The sequence below is a fragment of the Eurosta solidaginis genome, chromosome 4 (assembly GCF_040869045.1).
Source record: "Eurosta solidaginis isolate ZX-2024a chromosome 4, ASM4086904v1, whole genome shotgun sequence".
NCBI classification, from domain to species: Eukaryota; Metazoa; Arthropoda; class Insecta; order Diptera; family Tephritidae; genus Eurosta; species Eurosta solidaginis.
In genome coordinates, this window is record NC_090322.1 from 54124327 (window position 1) to 54144631 (window position 20305).

Genomic DNA, 20305 nt, shown 5'->3' on the forward strand with positions numbered 1-20305 from the left:
TAACACCTTTCATTTGATACCCATATCGTACAAAAAAATTCTAGAGTCACCCCTGGCCCACCGTTTTGGCGATATCTCGAAAAGGCAGCCACCTATAGAACTAAGGCCCACTCCCTTACAAAATACTCATTAACACCATTCATTTGATACCCATATCGTACAAACAAATTCTAGAGTCACCCCTGGTCCACCTTTATGGCGATATCTTGAAAAGGCGTCCACCTATAGAACTAAGGCCCACGCCCTTTTAAAATACTCATTAACAACTTTCATTTGATACTCATATCGTACAAACAAATTCTAGAGTCACGCCTGGTCCACCTTTATGGCGATATCTTGAAAAGGCGTCCACCTATAGAACTAAGGCCCACGCCCTTTTAAAATACTCATTAACACCTTTCATTCGATACCCATATCGTACAAAAAATTCTAGAGTCACCCCTGGCCCACCGTTAGGCGATATCTCGAAAAGGCGTCCACCTATAGAACTAAGGCCCACGCCCTTTTAAAATACTTATTAACACCTTTCATTTGATACCCATATTGTACAAAAAAATTCTAGAGTCACCCCTGGCCCACCGTTATGGCGATATCTCGAAAAGGCGTCCACCTATAGAACTAAGGCCCACGCCCTTTTAAAATACTCATTAACACCTTTCATTTGATACCCATATCGTACAAAAAAATTCTAGAGTCACCCCTGGTCCACGTTTATGGCGATATCCCGAAAAGGCGTCCATATATAGAACTAAGGCCCGCTCCTTTTTAAAATACTCATTAACACCTTTCTTTTGATACCCATATCGTACAAAAGAATTCTAGAGTCACTCCTGGCCCACCGTTATGGCGATATCTCGAAAAGGCGTCCACCTATAGAACTAAGGCCCACGCCCTTTTAAAATACTCATTAACACCTTTCATTTGATACCCATATCGTACAAAAAAATTCTAGAGTCACCCCTGGTCCACGTTTATGGCGATATCCCGAAAAGGCGTCCATATATAGAACTAAGGCCCACGCCCTCTTAAAATACTCATTAACACCTTTCATTTGATACCCATATCGTACAAAAAAATTTTAGAGTCACCCCTGGCCCACCGTTATGGCGATATCTCGAAAAGGCATCCACCTATAGAACTAAGGCCACGCCCTTTTAAAATACTCATTAACACCTTTCATTTGATACCCATATCGTACAAAAAAATTCTAGAGTCACCCCTGGCCCACCGTTATGGCGATATCCCGAAAAGGCGTCCATATATAGAACTAAGGCCCACGCCCTTTTAAAATACTCATTTACACCTTTCATTTGATACTCATATCGTACAAACAAATTCTAGAGTCACCCCTGGTCCACCTTTATGGCGATATCTTGAAAAGGCGTCCACCTATAGAACTAAGGCCCACGCCCTTTTCAAATACTCATTAACACCTTTCTTTTGATACCCATATCGTACAAAAGAATTCTAGAGTCACTCCTGGCCCACCGTTATGGCGATATCTCGAAAAGGCGTCCACCTATAGAACTAAGGCCCACGCCCTTTTAAAATACTTATTAACGCCTTTCATTTGATACCCATATTGTACAAACGCATTCTAGAGTCACCCCTGGTCCACGTTTATGGCGATATCTCGAAAAGGCGTCCACATATAGAACTAAGGCCCACTCCTTTTTAAAATACTCATTAACACCTTTCATTTGATACCCATATCGTACAAAAAAATTTTTGAGTCACCCCTGGCCCACCGTTATGGCGATATCTCGAAAAGGCATCCACCTATAGAACTAAGGCCACGCCCTTTTAAAATACTCATTAACACCTTTCATTTGATACCCATATCGTACAAAAAAATTCTAGAGTCACCCCTGGCCCACCGTTATGGCGATATCTCGAAAAGGCGTCCACCTATGGAACTAAGGCCCACTCCCTTTTAAAATTATCATTAACACATTTGATTTGATACTCATATCGTACAAACAAATTCTAGAGTCACCCCTGGTCCACCTTTATGGCGATATCTCGAAAAGGCGTCCACATATAGAACTAAGGCCCACGCCCTCTTAAAATACTCATTAACACCTTTCATTTGATACTCATATCGTACAAACAAATTCTAGAGTCACCCCTGGTCCATCTTTATGGCGATATCTCGAAAAGGCGTCCATCTATAGAACTTAGGCCCACGCCCTTTTAAAATACTCATTAATACCTTTCATTTGATACTCATATCGTACAAACAAATTCTAGTCACCCCTGGTCCACCTTTATGGCGATATCTCGAAAAGGCGTCCACATATAGAACTAAGGCCCACGCTCTCTAAAATACTCATTAACACCTTTCATTTGATACTCATATCGTACAAACAAATTCTAGAGTCACCGCTGGTCCACCTTTATGGCGATATCTCGAAAAGGTGTCCACATATAGAACTAAGGCCCACGCTCTCTTAAAATACTCGTTAACACCTTTCATTTGATACTCTTATCGTAAAAACAAATTCTAGAGTCACCCCTGGTCCATCTTTATGGCGATATCTCGAAAAGGCGTCCATCTATAGAACTTAGGCCTACGCCCTTTTAAAATACTTATTAATACCTTTCATTTGATACCCATATCGTACAAAATAAATTCTAGAGTCACCCCTGGTCCATCTTTATGGCGATATCTCGAAAAGGCGTCCATCTATAGAACTTAGGCCTACGCCCTTTTAAAATACTTATTAATACCTTTCATTTGATACCCATATCGTACAAAATAAATTCTAGAGTCACCCCTGGTCCACCAGGCCCACGCCCTCTAAAATACTCATTAACACCTTTCATTTGATACTCATATCGTACAAACAAATTCTAGAGTCACCCCTGGTCCACCTTTATGGCGATATCTCGAAAAGGCGTCCACCTATAGAACTTCGGCCCACTCCATTTTAAAATTATCATTAACACATTTCATTTGATACTCATATCGTACAAACAAATTCTAGAGTCACCCTTGGTCCACCTTTATGGCGATATCTCGAAAAGGCGTCCACATATAGAACTAAGGCTCACGCCCTCTTAAAATACTCATTAACACCTTTCATTTGATACTCGTATCGTACAAACAAATTCTAGAGTCACCCCTGGTTCACTTTTATGGCGATATCTCGAAAAGGCGTCCACATATAGAACTAAGGCCCACGCTCTCTTAAAATACTCATTAACACCTTTCATTTGATACTCTTATCGTAAAAACAAATTCTAGAGTCACCCCTGGTCCATCTTTATGGCGATATCTCGAAAAGGCGTCCATGTATAGAACTAAGGCCCACTCCTTTTTAAAATACTCATTAACACCTTTCATTTGATACCCATATCGTACAAAAAAATTCTAGAGTCACCCCTGGCCCAGCGTTATGGCGATATCTTGAAAAGGCGTCCACCTATAGAACTAAGGCCCACGCCCTTTTAAAATACTCATTAACACCTTTCATTTGATACCCATATCGTACAAAAAAATTCTAGAGTCACCCCTGGCCCACCTTTATGGCGATATCTCGAAAAGGCGTCCACCTACAGAACTAAGGCCCACGCCCTTTTAAAATACTTATTAACACCTTTCATTTCATACCCATATTGTACAAACGCATTCTAGAGTCACCCCTGGTCCACGTTTATGGCGATATCCCGAAAAGGCGTCCACATATAGAACTAAGGCCCAATCCTTTTTAAAATACTCATTAACACCTTTCATTTGATACCCATATCGTACAAAAAAATTCTAGAGTCACCCCTGGCCCATCGTTATGGCGATATCTCGAAAAGGCGTCCACCTACAGAACTAAGGCCCACGCCCTTTTAAAATACTTATTAACACCTTTCATTTCATACCCATATTGTACAAACGCATTCTAGAGTCACCCCTGGTCCACGTTTATGGCGATATCCCGAAAAGGCGTCCACCTATAGAACTAAGGCCCACGCCCTTTTAAAATACTCATTAACACCTTTCATTTGATACCCATATCGTACAAAAAAATTCTAGAGTCACCCCTGGCCCACCGTTATGGCGATATCTCGAAAAGGCGTCCACCTACAGAACTAAGGCCCACGCCCTTTTAAAATACTTATTAACACCTTTCATTTCATACCCATATTGTACAAACGCATTCTAGAGTCACCCCTGGTCCACGTTTATGGCGATATCCCGAAAAGGCGTCCACATATAGAACTAAGGCCCACGCCCTTTTAAAATACTCATTAACACCTTTCATTTGATACCCATATCGTACAAAAAAATTCTAGAGTCACCCCTGGCCCACCGTTATGGCGATATCTCGAAAAGGCGTCCACCTATAGAACTAAGGCCCACGCCCTTTTAAAATACTTATTAACACCTTTCATTTGATACCCATATTGTACAAAAAAATTCTAGAGTCACCCCTGGCCCACCGTTATGGCGATATCTCGAAAAGGCGTCCACCTATAGAACTAAGGCCCACGCCCTTTTGAAATACTCATTAACACCTTTCATTTGATACCCATATCGTACAAAAAAATTCTAGAGTCACCCCTGGTCCACGTTTATGGCGATATCCCGAAAAGGCGTCCATATATAGAACTAAGGCCCGCTCCTTTTTAAAATACTCATTAACACCTTTCTTTTGATACCCATATCGTACAAAAGAATTCTAGAGTCACTCCTGGCCCACCGTTATGGCGATATCTCGAAAAGGCGTCCACCTATAGAACTAAGGCCCACGCCCTTTTAAAATACTCATTAACACCTTTCATTTGATACCCATATCGTACAAAAAAATTCTAGAGTCACCCCTGGTCCACGTTTATGGCGATATCCCGAAAAGGCGTCCATATATAGAACTAAGGCCCACGCCCTCTTAAAATACTCATTAACACCTTTCATTTGATACCCATATCGTACAAAAAAATTTTAGAGTCACCCCTGGCCCACCGTTATGGCGATATCTCGAAAAGGCATCCACCTATAGAACTAAGGCCACGCCCTTTTAAAATACTCATTAACACCTTTCATTTGATACCCATATCGTACAAAAAAATTCTAGAGTCACCCCTGGCCCACCGTTATGGCGATATCCCGAAAAGGCGTCCATATATAGAACTAAGGCCCACGCCCTTTTAAAATACTCATTAACACTTTTCATTTGATACTCATATCGTACAAACAAATTCTAGAGTCACCCCTGGTCCACCTTTATGGCGATATCTTGAAAAGGCGTCCACCTATAGAACTAACCCCACGCCCTTTTAAAATACTCATTAACACCTTTCTTTTGATACCCATATCGTACAAAAGAATTCTAGAGTCACTCCTGGCCCACCGTTATGGCGATATCTCGAAAAGGCGTCCACCTATAGAACTAAGGCCCACGCCCTTTTAAAATGCTTATTAACGCCTTTCATTTGATACCCATATTGTACAAACGCATTCTAGAGTCACCCCTGGTCCACGTTTATGGCGATATCTCGAAAAGGCGTCCACATATAGAACTAAGGCCCACTCCTTTTTAAAATACTCATTAACACCTTTCATTTGATACCCATATCGTACAAAAAAATTTTAGAGTCACCCCTGGCCCACCGTTATGGCGATATCTCGAAAAGGCATCCACCTATAGAACTAAGGCCACGCCCTTTTAAAATACTCATTAACACCTTTCATTTGATACCCATATCGTACAAAAAAATTCTAGAGTCACCCCTGGCCCACCGTTATGGCGATATCTCGAAAAGGCGTCCACCTATGGAACTAAGGCCCACTCCCTTTTAAAATTATCATTAACACATTTCATTTGATACTCATATCGTACAAACAAATTCTAGAGTCACCCCTGGTCCACCTTTATGGCGATATCTCGAAAAGGCGTCCACATATAGAACTAAGGCCCACGCCCTCTTAAAATACTCATTAACACCTTTCATTTGATACTCATATCGTACAAACAAATTCTAGAGTCACCCCTGGTCCATCTTTATGGCGATATCTCGAAAAGGCGTCCATCTATAGAACTTAGGCCCACGCCCTTTTAAAATACTCATTAATACCTTTCATTTGATACTCATATCGTACAAACAAATTCTAGAGTCACCGCTGGTCCACCTTTATGGCGATATCTCGAAAAGGCGTCCATCTATAGAACTTAGGCCTACGCCCTTTTAAAATACTTATTAATACCTTTCATTTGATACCCATATCGTACAAAATAAATTCTAGAGTCACCCCTGGTCCACCTTTATGGCGATATCTCGAAAAGGCGTCCACCTATAGAACTTAGGCCCACTCCCTTTTAAAATTATCATTAACACATTTCATTTGATACTCATATCGTACAAACAAATTCTAGAGTCACCCCTGGTCCACCTTTATGGCGATATCTCGAAAAGGCGTCCACATATAGAACTAAGGCCCACGCCCTCTAAAATACTCATTAACACCTTTCATTTGATACTCATATCGTACAAACAAATTCTAGAGTCACCCCTGGTCCACCTTTATGGCGATATCTCGAAAAGGCGTCCACCTATAGAACTTAGGCCCACTCCATTTTAAAATTATCATTAACACATTTCATTTGATACTCATATCGTACAAACAAATTCTAGAGTCACCCTTGGTCCACCTTTATGGCGATATCTCGAAAAGGCGTCCACATATAGAACTAAGGCCCACGCCCTCTTAAATACTCATTAACACCTTTCATTTGATACTCGTATCGTACAAACAAATTCTAGAGTCACCCCTGGTCCACCTTTATGGCGATATCTCGAAAAGGCGTCCACATATAGAACTAAGGCCCACGCTCTCTTAAAATACTCATTAACACCTTTCATTTGATACTCCTATCGTAAAAACAAATTCTAGAGTCACCCCTGGTCCATCTTTATGGCGATATCTCGAAAAGGCGTCCATCTATAGAACTAAGGCCCACTCCTTTTTAAAATACTCATTAACACCTTTCATTTGATACCCATATCGTACAAAAAAATTCTAGAGTCACCCCTGGCCCACCGTTATGGCGATATCTTGAAAAGGCGTCCACCTATAGAACTAAGGCCCACTCCCTTTTAAAATACTCATTAACACCTTTCATTTGATACCCATATCGTACAAAAAAATTCTAGAGTCACCCCTGGCCCACCGTTATGGCGATATCTCGAAAAGGCGTCCACCTATAGAACTAAGGCCCACGCCCTTTTAAAATACTTATTAACACCTTTCATTTCATACCCATATTGTACAAACGCATTCTAGAGTCACCCCTGGTCCACGTTTATGGCGATATCCCGAAAAGGCGTCCACATATAGAACTAAGGCCCACTCCTTTTTAAAATACTCATTAACACCTTTCATTTGATACCCATATCGTACAAAAAAATTCTAGAGTCACCCCTGGCCCACCGTTATGGCGATATCTCGAAAAGGCGTCCACCTATAGAACTAAGGCCCGCGCCCTTTTAAAATACTTATTAACACCTTTCATTTGATAACCATATTGTACAAACGCATTCTAGAGTCACCCCTGGTCCACGTTTATGGCGATATCTCGAAAAGGCGTCCACATATAGAACTAAGGCCCACTCCTTTTTAAAATACTCATTAACACCTTTCATTTGATACCCATATCGTACAAAAAAATTCTAGAGTCACCCCTGGCCCACCGTTTTGGCGATATCTCGAAAAGGCAGCCACCTATAGAACTAAGGCCCACTCCCTTACAAAATACTCATTAACACCATTCATTTGATACCCATATCGTACAAACAAATTCTAGAGTCACCCCTGGTCCACCTTTATGGCGATATCTTGAAAAGGCGTCCACCTATAGAACTAAGGCCCACGCCCTTTTAAAATATTCATTAACACCTTTCATTTGATACTCATATCGTACAAACAAATTCTAGAGTCACGCCTGGTCCACCTTTATGGCGATATCTTGAAAAGACGTCCACCTATGGAACTAAGGCCCACGCCCTTTTAAAATACTCATTAACACCTTTCATTTGATACCCATATCGTACAAAAAAATTCTAGAGTCACCCCTGGCTCACCGTTATGGCGATATCTCGAAAAGGCGTCCACCTATAGAACTAAGGCCCACGCCCTTTTAAAATACTTATTAACACCTTTCATTTGATACCCATATTGTACAAACTTATTCTAGAGTCACCCATGGTCCACGTTTATGGCGATATCCCGAAAAAGCGTCCACATATAGAACTAAGGCCCGCTCCTTTTTAAAATACTCATTAACACCTTTCATTTGACCCATATCGTACAAAAAAATTCTAGAGTCACCCCTGGCCCACCGTTATGGCGATATCTCGAAAAGGCGTCCACCTATAGAACTAAGGCCCACGCCCTTTTAAAATACTCATTAACGCCCTTCATTTGATACTCATATCGTACAAACAAATTCTAGAGTCACCCCTGGTCCACCTTTATGGCGATATCTTGAAAAGGCGTCCACCTATAGAACTAAGGCCCACGCCCTTTTAAAATACTCATTAACACCTTTCTTTTGATACCCATATCGTACAAAAGAATTCTAGAGTCACTCCTGGCCCACCGTTATGGCGATATCTCGAAAAGGCGTCCACCTATAGAACTAAGGCCCACGCCCTTTTATAATACTTATTAACGCCTTTCATTTGATACACATATTGTACAAACGCATTCTAAAGTCACCCCTGGTCCACGTTTATGGCGATATCTCGAAAAGGCGTCCACATATAGAACTAAGGCCCACTCCTTTTTAAAATACTCATTAACACCTTTCATTTGACACCCATATCTTACAAAAAAATTTTAGAGTCACCCCTGGCCCACCGTTATGACGATATCTCGAAAAGGCATCCACCTATAGAACTAAGGCCCACTCCCTTATAAAATAGTCATTAACACCTTTCATTTGATACCCATATCGTACAAACAAATTCTAGAGTCACCCCTGGTCCACCTTTATGGCGATATCTTGAAAAGGCGTCCACCTATAGAACTAAGGCCCACGCCCTTTTAAAATACTCATTAACACCTTTCATTTGATACCCATATCGTACAAAAAAATTCTAGAGTCACCCCTGGCCCACCGTTATGGCGATATCTCGAAAAGGCGTCCACCTATAGAACTAAGGCCCACTCCCTTTTAAAATTATCATTAACACATTTCATTTGATACTCATATCGTACAAACAAATTCTAGAGTCACCCCTGGTCCACCTTTATGGCGATATCTCGAAAAGGCGTCCACATATAGAACTAAGGCCCACGCCCTCTTAAAATACTCATTAACACCTTTCATTTGATACTCATATCGTACAAACAAATTCTAGAGTCACCCCTGGTCCATCTTTATGGCGATATCTCGAAAAGGCGTCCACATATAGAACTAAGGCCCACGCTCTCTAAAATACTCATTAACACCTTTCATTTGATACTCATATCGTACAAACAAATTCTAGAGTCACCGCTGGTCCACCTTTATGGCGATATCTCGAAAAGGCGTCCACATATAGAACTAAGGCCCACGCTCTCTTAAAATACTCGTTAACACCTTTCATTTGATACTCTTATCGTAAAAACAAATTCTAGAGTCACCCCTGGTCCATCTTTATGGCGATATCTCGAAAAGGCGTCCATCTATAGAACTTAGGCCTACGCCCTTTTAAAATACTTATTAATACCTTTCATTTGATACCCATATCGTACAAAATAAATTCTGGAGTCACCCCTGGTCCACCTTTCCACGCCCTCTTAAAATACTCATTAACACCTTTCATTTGATACTCGTATCGTACAAACAAATTCTAGAGTCACCCCTGGTCCACCTTTATGGCGATATCCCGAAAAGGCGTCCACATATAGAACTAAGGCCCACGCTCTCTTAAAATACTCATTAACACCTTTCATTTGATACTCTTATCGTAAAAACAAATTCTAGAGTCACCCCTGGTCCATCTTTATGGCGGTATCTCGAAAAGGCGTCCATCTATAGAACTTAGGCCTACGCCCTTTTAAAATACTTATTAATACCTTTCATTTGATACCCATATCGTACAAAATAAATTCTAGAGTCACCCCTGGTCCATCTTTATGGCGATATCTCTAAAAGGCGTCCATCTATAAAACTTAGGCCCACGCCCTTTTAAAATACTCATTAATACCTTTCATTTGATACCCGTATCGTACGAAATAAATTCTAGAGTCACCCCTGGTCCACCTTTATGGCGATATCTCGAAATGGCGTCCACCTATAGAACTAAGGCCCACTCCCTTTTAAAATACGCATTAACACCTTTCATTTGATACCCATATCTTACAAACAAATTCTAGAGTCAGGCCTGGTCCACCTTTATGGCGATATCCCTAAATGGCGTCCATCTATAGAACTATGGCCCACTTCCTTTTAAAATAATCTTTAATACCTTCCATTTGATACACATGTCATACAAACACATTCCATGGTTACCCTCGGTTCTTTTTACAACATGGTGATTTTCCCTTACTTTGTCTCCACAGCTCTCAACTGAGTATGTAATGTTCGGTTACACCCGAACTTAGCCTTCCTTACTTGTTTTTCGCTAAGATTGAGCAATTATCGTAAGACTTATCGTAAGAGGTATGTGTTCTACTGCATTGTAGCGTCATGTAGTGCCAGCCAACTAAAAACTAAAATAAAACTAAAAACTAAAATAGCTGGCATCACCCCCACATGCAACCATGCATGTATGTACTTGGTGTTACTGGGTGAGAGAGTCGAATGACGGAGAGAATTCTGATTGGCTGAATCTTCCGTTACTCGACTCTATCACGCCACTGCATCATGCGATTTTACCGCTATGCACTTTTGGCATAGCGGCAGGGCTGCTTTGAAGCGTCAGCAGTTTTGAGTTTTTGGGCAGAGTTTGAAGTGAACCGGCTGCCGCAATACACGCGAGAAAGAACGGCGTAGTTAATAAAACTAAGAATAAAATAACTAAGGACTAGGTTTATTAAAACTAAACATTTATTGTGCAAATAAAACTTAAAGCAACTTAACAAACAAACATAAGAGAACTTTAATAAAAAAGTAACTAAAATTAAAGCAAGTGCGGTGTTTATTTATTTTGCGTGTGTGGGCGCGCGAGGAGCTGTATGCCCAAAATTAAGTGGCATCGAAATGCCACTTTACATGGCGACCGTGACATGCGTTCGCAACGAAAGAATTTTTTTGTTAGAATAATGCGATTCTTTTCCATGTTTTAACTCGGAAAAAATAAAAACGGTTGTGTAAGAAAATCGCCAAAACTTTTTATTTCAAAGTGCAGCATATTTTAATATACATACTAATTTTCTACGCTTCGCGTTAATAACCGAATGACGGTGCCGAAAATCCACGAAACGGGATATCAGAAGACAGTAGCAGTGAAAATAATTGTGCCTAACGTAGTACAGTCCCATAGGGAGTTGATACCGTTTAATACCAAAAAGTAGGCGTGGAAAAACGTAAATTGATTGCGAATCGCAGAAACAAAAGATTTCCAAAAATAATTTTTGCCATAAAAATATGTTGAACATTTTTTTAAATATCAACATTATCACAGTGATGGTTTCTCACCGAATAAAAGTGAAGGTGGTGAGAGTTTGCTACGTTAATATGGGAAAAATGACGTTTCAATTCCTAAATTGCGGTGTCGTTTTAGAGCTCCGAAATTACGGTGCGACATTGTACATACATAATACAGTTTAAACGAACTCAAGTGTTAAAAAGGAAAATCTTCAAAAAATACAAAACCTACAAAAAAAAAATTTGTAAACTACACAATTACACAAAATATGCTTAAATCAACAAAATATACAAAGATATGGGTGAACTGAACTAAAACTACAAAAATAATCCCAAAAAAAAAACATATATGTATATATACTATATATAAAATCTACAAAAAAGTACAAAATCTAGAAATTGAAAAAACTGGAAATAATACAAAAAAATCAAAAACTGAAAAATTAAAGCAAAAAAAAAAAAAATTTTCAAAATTACACAATCACACAAAAAAAAAAAAAAAAAAAAACAAAACAGATTTCAAAGCGAAGAAACTGAATTAATGGCAACAATAAACATTTACATTTAAAAGAAATCTACGAAACACATACATGGATTCTAAAATTTTTCAACAAAAAAAAAATCATCCAAAATTCATCACTTGCCTGGAAACAAATGAAAATTACATAAAGGCAGATTATCATCACACTTCGAAAGGCGTGGAACACCCATTAGCCATACAATTAAAAGGTACCGGTGAAGATGTCAACCTGCAGATGAACCACGAAATATCAAGGGAAGGAGCAAAGTATGTATTTTATTTTCAAATACTTGTTTTAATCGCCATACAAAGGTTTATGTACTATTTTTATGTAGCCTAGAAATGCTGAAAATCAACCGATTGCGGTTTTCAAAAATTAAATAAATATAACTTTTTCCAAATATTTCTCAAATGCTTTCAAACCATTAATAGTATTTTTTGTAAACATTTACAAGTAACATTTCACAGTTTAAATACGTAGAAACATATCCCCTCAATACAAAAAAAAAAGTCTTAATACATTACATACACTAATACATATATAATGATATGCCATAAAATGAAATTTTTGCCTTTATATAACACATGAATTTAATATGAAAAAAAATAAAAAAAATTTTCATTAACTACAATTTTAAACAAAGCGTTTCGTTTGCTGTAGAAATTATATATATACATGTTCTCGTGAAACAGTTTGGAGATTTTATTAATAGCGGTGCGTCCGCAATATAATAGAAGATTGATAGAAAGCAGTGCGTCCGTGATACAAACTACGTTTTTCATACTTTCAATATAAAGCGATGTGGACGTAAACATCGCCGTATATTCGAAAAAAAATAAAATTTTGGTTAGGCTTGTGGAAACAAGTGCGGTTTTTTTATATTTTTTTCCAATAGTCCGAAAAAAAATATACCAGCCTGTTTCGGTTTTTACAAAATAAATAAAACCGGAACACGCTTGCCTATTTCCTTTTGCAAAGCCCATTCTGGGGGGCGAGAAACCACAGACCAAGTGTCCTTTTTAGGACAACCTGTCCATTGGTTAGCTAGCGGGGCTAACCTAATGGGGGACAGTCGGTAAGTCCGACTAAGTTCGGCACGGAAGGGGGGTAGGCATTTCTCTAGCCTATAATTTAGAGAAAATCCGCAGACCGGATGTTCCTTTGTTTAAAAAAAAAAAAAAAAAAAAAAAAAACAAATTATATAATTTTCTTAACCAGACTTACCATTTTATAAAATTCATACCAAACGCGACAAATATTAACAGGATTTTCAAATAATACTCGGATTTACAAAATTCTTACCTGATTTACAAAAATTTTTTTTCTTTCTTTTAAAATAATTTTCAATAAAATTACCCTGTTTCAAACACATGTCCGATTCTGAGGGCAATTCCAGCGATAAATCAAGCCCTAAAGGAAGGTGTTCACTAGCTCGTCAAGAAGATTTTTTAGGATTTAATGACTCAGATATCGCAGAAAATAATACTTCAAATTTTCAGTCAGTAACTAATATTATAAACACTCAGCCTTCAGCAAATTCGTCTAATAATTCAGACAACCTACTAACTAGCACTTCCAATTTTCAGTCAGGAACTGACTTTTCCAATTCTCACTCTACTTCAAATTCTTCTAATTTGCCTTCAACAAATAATTCTTCAGATTTACAATCGAATAACAATATTTCAATCATGGCAACCTCAGAACAGAAAAAGGTGTTCATTACCAGTTGCGCCTCAATTATTAGGGACAACTACAGCGGCGATCCACTGGCATTAGAATCTTTTATCGACAAAATAAAATTAATTGAAGTCTTCTCAGATGAAAATTTAAATAGTACTTTTATTGCATTTTTGAAATCCAAACTTGAGGGAAAAGCACGCGAAGCATTACCAACCGTAATAAATTCAGTCGATGACATAAAGACTGCCTTGAGAAATAGAATAAAACCCGACAACTCGAAAGCTGTTTCTGGTAAAATCGCGTCTTTACATGTCATCAATAATAATTACTCAGACTTTGCTAAGCGCGTTGAAGAACTATCCGACGCATTGGAACGTTCTTTGATTATTGAAGGTATGACACAAGCCAAGGCACATGAAATGGCCGTAGAGCAAACAGTGAATGTGTGCAGGTTGAACACTCGTTCAGAATTGGTCAAATCCATCCTGGCTTCAACTACCTTCAGTGATTCAAAAGACGTAGTTGCAAAAATGATAGTCGAACGTAATAATGAGGTAAAAGAAAGACAAGTACTAGCATTCCGTACTCGTGGTAATTGGCAAAATAGTTTTCGAGGAAATTATAGAGGTAATAATTTCAATAATAGATACAACAATCCAAATGCGAGATTCAACAATAAAAATAGAAATAATTACAACAATAATAGTTACGGGTACAGTAATTCTAATAGAGGTAATAATGACAGATATAGCACTAATAGAAACAATCAGCCTAGTAGTAGTAACGATATGGCTAATAATAATAGACGTTCAAATTCACGAAGTAATGCCAATGTACGCGCTTTAAACGTGAACGACCCTCAGGAGCGAACACTGGGGGATCGGAATCACGATTTAGACAATTAAACGAATCTTCTTCAAAAATATTAAAATCCATCTACTGCTTGAACCTTAATTATTCAGATTTTATTGAACTTCAATGTAGCGATTCCTACAAACCATGTACTTTTCTAGTAGATTCTCAAGCAGATATTTCTTTAATCAAAATTTCAAGTTTATCTCAAAATTGTAACTTTAATACTAACGAAATAACAAACATAACAGGCGTAACGCCTGAAACAATTTCAACTTTAGGAACCTTAAAAACCAACTTAATTGCATATAAATCCTTAATACCGCATACTTTACATGTAGTTAACGACGATTTCAATATACCTTCAGACGGAATACTCGGCAAAGACTTTTAAAATTTAATAAATGCATTATTAATTACGCAAGCGATAGTATAACCATTAATACCGGATTAGATAACGCAAATATACCAATTTTACACGGCACAAGTAACGATTCTTTAGTTATTCCTCCGAGATGTGAAGTTTATCGGTTATTTAAATTACCAAAATGCGATAATCCTGTTTTTGTAGACTCGCAAGAAATCTGTAATGGTGTTTTTACGGCAAAGTGCATTGTTGACACAAATAATCCAGTTATAAACATTTTAAATATTACTGACGAAGTAAAACATGTCAACAATTGCAATATCGTAACGGAAGATATCACCAACTACAATGTCTACAAAATCAATGAAACTTCAAAAGATCAAAAACGCTTAGAGGAATTAACGAAAATTTTGAAAAATCAAATGCCGGGTTATGCTCAAAAACAATTACTAGATTTATGCTTAAAATATGCCGATGTATTCGCTTTAAAAACTGATCGTATGACTTTAAATAACTTTTACGAACAAAAGCTACGTTTAACTGATAAAAATCCAGTCTATATAAAAAATTATCGTTTACCATATACACAACGTGAAGAAATTAATAAACAAGTCGAAAATTTAATGCGAAATGATTTAATAGAACCCAGCTTTTCTAATTATAACAGCCCTTTAATTTTGGTGCCGAAAAAGGATCCTACAGGCCAAAAGTCTTACCGTATGTGCGTTGATTTCAGAGCAGTCAACAAAAAGCTTATCGCAGACAAATTTCCGTTGGCACGCGTAGACGACATACTCGACAATCTTGGCAGAGCCAAATATTTTTCGACTTTAGATCTTTTTTCTGGTTTTCACCAAATACCACTTCATGTTAATTCTAGAGACGTTACATCTTTCAGTACAGATCGAGGAGCTTTTCGTTGGAAAGTTTTACCTTTCGGTTTAAATATAGCACCAAACTCTTTTTCACGTATGATGTCATTAGCATTTTCAGGCATTTCGCCAAATCAAGCTTTTATGTACATTGACGATGTTATCGTCATCGGATGTAGCGAGACACATCACCTCAAAAATTTAGAAAAAGTTTTCGAAACTTGCAGAAAATTCAATTTAAAGTTAAATCCCAACAAATGCAATTTCCTTCGTTCTGAAGTAACTTTTTTAGGCCATAAATGCACCTCCAAAGGCCTGCTGCCAGATGACTCAAAAATAGACGCAATTAAAAAATACACTAAGCCAAAAGACAAAGACGCTGTTAGGCGATTCGTTGCATTTGCAAATTATTATAGGCGTTTTATACCTAACTTTGCGTCACTGGCAGCCCCTTTAAATCGTCTAAATCGGAAAAAAGTTGAATTTGTTTGGGATGATGCTTGCGAAAATGCTTTCGAAAAATTAAGATTATCATTAATGTCTCCTCAATTATTACAATACCCTGATTTTTCAAAAGAATTTATTATCACTGTAGATGCATCTAAGAGTGGTTGTGGCGCTATATTAAGCCAAAAGTATGGAGATAATGACTTACCGATTTGCTTTGCATCAAAATCTTTCAATAAAGCCGAACAGAAAAAGGCAATCATAGAATTAGAACTTTTAGCAATACATTTTGCTATAAAACATTTTCGGCCGTATGTCTACGGTACACATTTCACGGTAAAATCAGACCATAGACCATTAGTTTATCTATTCAATATGAAAGATCCTTCCTCGAAACTCTCTAGAATCAGATTAGATTTATCAGAATACAATTTTACAATTGAATATATTAAAGGAAAATCGAATGTTGTGGCTGATGCTCTTTCGCGTATAAGTATAGACGAGATTAAAGATTCGACAAAACATGTTTTAGCCGTTAAAACGCGATTACAAACTAAACAACAAGAATTACAAAATGAAAAAAATTAGTTTAAATGATACGACCTCTAACGATAATAAAGTACAAGTTTATGATAAATTTTCATACGATTTTTCAAAAAAGATACCGCGAGTAAAATCAACAATACAATATAATAAACATAAGGAGATCTCCAATTTACAAATTTATGCGCATTTAAAACATAAAAAATATAATTTACTTAATATCGTGACTGCTAACGAAATAACGAATTTAGATGAGTTACTTTCGAGGCTGGAAAAAGCAGCCGACAATCACAATATTAAACAATTAGAATGGCCAAAAAATGATATCTTTTTCAATAATTTTTCAATTACGAATTTTAAAATCCGCGGAAATGAAATTTTAAAATCATTACAAATAATATTGACGGACCCTGTAGAGACCGTAACAGACAATGAACAGAAACAAAAACTTATGACAATTTATCACAAAGATCCACTGTTAGGAGGCCATTGCGGAACAAAAAGGTTATATGCCAAATTAAGAACTAAATATTACTGGAAAAACATGACACGTGATATAGCGAAATTTGTGAAAAATTGCAATAAATGTCTTTTAAATAAAGTGAGACCAAAAACAAAAGAAAATCTTGTCCTTACTCCAACACCCTGTAAACCATTTGACATAGTGATTATCGATACAATAGGTCCACTTCCAGAATCAAACTATGGTAACAAGTTCGCTGTTACTATGATTTGTGACTTTTCTAAATACCTGGTAACAGTAGCTGTACCAGATAAATCAGCAAAAACTATCGCATGTGCTATTTTTGAAACCTTTATATTAACATATGGTACAATGAGAGCCATTAGATCCGATTTAGGGACGGAATACAAAAATGAATTATTCTCGGAATTAACAAAACTTTTAAAAATTAATCATGATTTCTCAACAGCTTATCACCACGAAACTGTTGGTACTGTTGAAAGAAACCATAGAGTCTTTAACGAATATTTACGTGCATATCTAGATGAAACGTATTCAGATTGGGATACGTATTTGAAGTATTTTACATTTTTACATAATACTACAAGTAGTTCGGTTTTTGATAATAAATTTACTCCTTTCGAATTAATATTTGGCAGAAAATCTACAATGCCACATGAATTACAAAAGGAACAAATCGATCCGATCTATAATGTAGAAAATTATACAAAAGAACTAAAATATAGAATGCAAAAATCTCATAAAATGGCAAGAAATTTGATTAATAAACATAAAATTAGAAATAAAGAATTATACGATAAAACGGCTAAGCCTTTAGAAATTAAAATTAATGATAGGGTTTTAGTGGAAACAGAACCGAGAAATAAACATAGAAATATATATCAAGGTCCCTACATAATAAAGAATATCGATGGACCAAATGTAAAAATTTTTGATGAAATTAATAAAATTGAAAAAATTGTACACAAAAATCGTATACAAAAAATTAATTAAATTGATAGCCGAAAATAATCTTTAAATATAAACCTACTTTAAGAACACGCCAATGAAGGCCAAACTAAACAAACTATTAATGTTAATTCTTAATACGGCCTAATGTACAAAATTCATATGTTAGATTGAAATACTTAATAAATATATATTTACTCAATTTAATAATAAGCATATAAATAGTAACGGTTCACTTCAAACTAAAAACATTATTTTTTACATATTTCATTTTCTTATAAATTTATATCTTAACCCTAGTAAAGCCTAAAGAAGAATGTGGCAAGACTGATCACCTTGCCAAATTCTTCTTTTCCAAAGGGGGATGATGTAGCGTCATGTAGTGCCAGCCAACTAAAAACTAAAATAAAACTAAAAACTAAAATAGCTGGCATCACCCCCACATGCAACCATGCATGTATGTACTTGGTGTTACTGGGTGAGAGAGTCGAATGACGGAGAGAATTCTGATTGGCTGAATCTTCCGTTACTCGACTCTATCACGCCACTGCATCATGCGATTTTACCGCTATGCACTTTTGGCATAGCGGCAGGGCTGCTTTGAAGCGTCAGCAGTTTTGAGTTTTTGGGCAGAGTTTGAAGTGAACCGGCTGCCGCAATACACGCGAGAAAGAACGGCGTAGTTAATAAAACTAAGAATAAAATAACTAAGGACTAGGTTTATTAAAACTAAACATTTATTGTGCAAATAAAACTTAAAGCAACTTAACAAACAAACATAAGAGAACTTTAATAAAAAAGTAACTAAAATTAAAGCAAGTGCGGTGTTTATTTATTTTGCGTGTGTGGGCGCGCGAGGAGCTGTATGCCCAAAATTAAGTGGCATCGAAATGCCACTTTACAGCATCATACCTACGTTAATTCAGTGGTTTTTCAGCTATAGGAAAATTAGCAAATTTATAAACTTTAAATTGCTCTATCTTAGCGAAAAAAAAGATATTTGAGCAAACTCAACGCCATTCGTAAGAGAAAGACGTCTTCTTTAAGATGCTATGTGTGCTTTAAAAAAAAATCTGTCGTTTATATATAACCTCAAAAATAGGCAAAAACGGTGTTTTTTGCACATTTAGGTTAGGATATCTCAAAATCCTGAAGTGATAGAGCAATCCTGCGTCCAGATTTGAATTCAGCGCATCGAAAACCTTTAGGAAAGTATGGTCTGGTTTATGGTCAAATTTCTTGTCGGCCTGTGTTATTGATAGTAATTTTGATAACATACATATTATTTGGACACCTAGTCATGTTGGCATTTATGGTAATGAGAAAGCTGATGAATTAGCTAAAAAGGCTATTTATGACGATGTTTTTAAAAATGTTAAATTCACTGTTGATGAGGTTAAAAAAATGTTAAGAAATATGATTTTTGATGTTTTTATTCAAATTTTTTAAATTATTCAAAGGATCTCCCAAATTTGTTTGCTTCAATTTTTAATATAAGGAAAGACTTTTGTTGGTTTCGTAAAATTAGTATGTCTCCTTATGATATTAAAAGAATTAACCGAATTTTAACTGGTCACACATATGATAAATCATATCTACACAAAATTTGAGTTTTCAGTTCTCCTTATTGTAGGTGTGGTTTGATTGATGATGTATATCATAAGACTTTTGTTTGTCGTTTTTTGAATGAGATTAGAAGTTCATATGATCTTTTTATTAATAATTTTTCTTTAATAATATTTTTATTAATATTGTAACGAATTTACTGAAATTCCGCTTATTTACAACCTTCTACTAACGTTCGTATCGCTAAACTGTTGAATAAATAACTCCAATATTCAATAATGCAAAATGGTCTTTATTAGACTACTTTGAAAATACTTCACAATAACACTTATACTTCGCAATCAATAGCGTGCTTCAATCAAACTGATTGCTCATACCTCAGCTTGTGCTGCTTTTATACTTTTCGGTTTCATCGTTCGCATACTTCTAGGCGTTTCTTCTTCTAGAGCTTACTACTTGTT

General features: G+C 36.8%; 1 protein-coding gene across 4 annotated transcripts in view; it reads right to left on the reverse strand.

Moving 5' to 3' along the window:
- LOC137249768 (zinc finger protein 34-like) overlaps nucleotides 1–20305 on the reverse strand; it is a 155392-nt gene that overhangs the window by 66110 nt on the left and 68977 nt on the right. The window lies entirely within an intron of this gene.